Raw genomic sequence first — 4,040 nt, forward strand, 5'->3', positions numbered from 1 at the left:
AGTGAAGGAAAAGACCAAAATACCCTTATGAAATAATTTGCTGAAAAATCATACCTGACGACATTGGTGATAGGGCGTTATACTTGTGAGAAGTCATCACAAAAGTTGTCAGATTTGTGATAAGTTATCACAAATGTCGTCACTTGGGAGTTAGTTTCTGCCTAAGGCTGATGACCTTCGTGATAGGGCATCACAATTGTGATAAGCTATCACAAATGTCATCACTAAGGAGATGGTTTCTTCTAATGCTGACGACCTTCATGATAGGGTTTCACAAATGTGATAAGCTATCACGAATGTCGTCACACTGTTTCCAGCCTGATATGCTGGAGTAAAATAGGTATAACTCTTTGCTCCGATATCGGATTTAGGCGAAATTGGTATCATTGGAAAGATAATTCGATGATATTTAATTTGATATATAGTAAAATACCCAATTAGTCATATACAACTAGTTATAGTCGATTAAAGTTGACCCAAGTTTTGACACTCACTAAAACTTGAACGATAGGAGAGCTTTCAACTTGTACTTGAGTTAGGGGACCTATATGATCAAAATTCATGATCAAATAGATTTCCACACTAAATAATGGATTAACACACTAAATTTATATAGGATTTGAGGATTTCGAAATATCCACGCATAGGAAAGACGGATTTTCATTCTAGTCCAAAATATGGGGTATTACAATATCTCCCCCTTGGGAATATTCGTCTTCAAAAGATACTGGCTGAGATGAGAGAAAAGAAAACTTACACGAATATATAGCATGAATGAATGATCATGATTTCATGGCTGACATGATTAAAAACTGAGCACATCATACTGTACATGCAGATCTGATGTATGGGTAGCTGATTTATGAATGTAGGACTGAGTGTTTCGATAAACTGAGTTTCTCAAACTAAGAATACATATCTGATAAGTTGAATCCACGTATATCTGATGCATAATTATATGACTGACATGATACGTGAATGCATGATCGAAAATATTGATAAGCTGGCCACGCATATTTGATGCGTGAAAACATGACTGAACTGACTCACGAACATGCGACTGAACATGCAATGGTCAAGGCATTAAGATTGAACTGAAACATGAGAACATGACTGATTCTGCTACGTGACATATAGACTGAACATCATGAACTGAACTGAACCTCTAAATACTTGACTTACAGTTGAGGTCTAACTTGAAGGTCAACTTATGAGTACCCTCTATTCTAGACTGAATTCATTATGCGAGGAGAAATTGAAGGATATAAGGCATGAGAGCGTTAAGAGAAAGTGGGGTATCTCCCCCTTAGGACGCTATGTCCCTCTAAGAACGCTCACCTTACGGAGATACTGGGTGATGCATAAGGCATCTACGAACTAGATTATAACTAAACTTTAGGAGTCTGAAACTAATGCATAAGATGGACTGAACTTGCAACTACTAGGAGGTTCTACCCTGAAATAGTTACATTCTTTGAGATTTTGCATAGCATGAATAGATGCAAGGATGAGAAAACAAGCTATAAAAATCTGACTACTCACTGGCACGACATGAATACTGAAAGAAGGAAAAATGTTCCTAAAACATCTCATAGCCTCCTGCACATAGGTGTGGTGCACAACACATGCATGTACAAGACTCTACTAGATGCAAATTTCAGACTTCCTAGGACTCTATTGAACCTTGGGCTGTGTTACCAAGTTTGTAACACCCCAATTTTCTAAACCGGAATGCTACACGGTGCTCATGACTTCGAAGGACCACAAGATACCCATGACTGATATCTGTACCTGTATACTGCATATATATCATAAAATGCGGAAACATAAATATGAAAGACCATAAGGTTTGAACTGAATAAACGTATGATAACAAAATGTCTAAAAAAGGTATAACAATACCAAAACAAGTCATAAATATTGAAAATAATGAGATCTGAATATCTAATATGACATCTATTCTGAAAGCCTTTAACTGAACTGAATAAGGAGTTGAAGGAACATGTCTCCAACTAACTCCATCTACCAACTAAATAGTAAATTTAGCAATAATCATATCGTCCTGGAATAAGGACTCACTACAAACTCTGAATACTGGAAATGCTATTGCTGATCTAGAGCTCGTGCCTCTGAACCTATGGTGTAACATAAAAGAAAGCACCATAGTGCAAATGCGTCAGTACGTCTGAATGTACTGAGTATACGAATGAGGTAGGCTAAATGCAAATGGTTATATGCATGAACAATGCTAACTAATATGAACGTAAGAATACATATATGCATAAACAACCATAACAGAACTCGTGATGATATTGACTACTAAGTCTGAATGTTGACGACATTACTTTATTGTTACTGAGGTACTGAATAAATTATTAACTATTTTTGACAGTTTAAATTATGAAGAACTGGTTTGAATGACTGTGTCTAACAGTCCTGAAACTGAATACTGGTAACGTTAGCTATGACAACTGATATAGCTGGTATAACTATAATGATCAGACTAATCAGTATAATCGATACTGAGTGACTGTCTCTGACAGTCTAAGTTCTGATGGAACTATCTGAGTTCCATTCTACTTGGATTAACTAAATCTGAGATCAATCCTGTCTAGCGGGTGATCATGAGTATACCGATAATAAGGATGATTTGACTTAGTCTGAGATCAGTCCTATCTAGTGGGTGGTCTTTAAATCTAATGATTCTGATACTGATTAATCATAGTTGAGATCAATCCTAGCTAATGGGTGATCTTGAAGTCTATTTACAATGATAAGCATTGACTGTATGTAACAGTACTGAATCTGTACTACTAAGCTGAGTTGACTGTGTCTGAAAGCCTTGATTTTGTAACTGAAACTGTGGGATGTGTTCATCTAACCGACATGCCCCAAGCTAAGTTGACCGGGGTCTAATCTCTGCCCTGACTAGAAGGGTGTCAGTACTGTGCCACCAGTAAGGACATCTGCTTTAGAGTCAGTCTTAATCTAGCGGGTGACTCCTGGGATCAGTCCTATACATATAAATGTGCTAATGGGTGACCCCTGAGTATGTCAGTCCTATTTGACGGGTGACATATCATACCTAATCTGGCTACATAGTTCTGGAACTTAGGGATTACTTCTAGGGATCTCAGTTCTATTCTAGTGGGTGAGTCCCCATCCCTAGGCTCACTCGGTGCTGGATCCTACTCCCATCTAAATACACTAAACTGAATAACAGTGATGAACTGAATAACTGAATTGAACTAATTAGCTGAACTGATACTAGTGCTATTATTTAGCGGAGCTAAACTAAGTTTATTGAATTTTGATGACTAACCAAATGTACTAAGTTCCGAGGACTGATTGAGAGTACTAAAGTTACGGAGATTGACTGTGAATACTGAAGTTACAGACTGAGTACTGAGATCGCTGACATTACTGAACTACTGAGACTACTGATATTTCTAAGTTTTCCTAAGTCACATGATTGACTGAATTCTATAGGTCATGGCTTAACTGAGAGTATCGTGATAACATGACATGGCTGTAGGAACATAACTATATTTCTTAGGTACAAGTACCCCAAGGACTCGATGGAAGGAAATTGATACATATGATTGACTTGATCATAAGAGTAGAGTCCATAATCCACAATATCATAAATAAGGGATTTTATACTAAGCATGGTTCACAACAATCTATTTCATGGAAGAGAATTTCATACAACATGTATATACTTGCATAGCTTTCAATATCATGCTCATTACATATTACAACCACAATCCATAGTATCATAACTTGGGGAATTTCATGAAGTACATGGGTATTCTACATCTTGTACATGAGTGGGTTTTGCAAGTAAGCATAGCATAATTCCATAAGACTAGTTCATGAGTAATCCAACAATGTTCACAAGACACATTATCAACATGGATGACATTGAATCATAGAGGCCTATCATGAATCCTTCACTTAGTCACAATTCAGCTATAATGCATGATTTCTAGTCTCTTAGGTATTTTATCAAACACCTTACATACACAACTTAGGCATAG

The sequence above is a fragment of the Capsicum annuum genome, chromosome 1, assembly GCF_002878395.1.
Source record: "Capsicum annuum cultivar UCD-10X-F1 chromosome 1, UCD10Xv1.1, whole genome shotgun sequence".
NCBI lineage: Eukaryota > Viridiplantae > Streptophyta > Magnoliopsida > Solanales > Solanaceae > Capsicum > Capsicum annuum.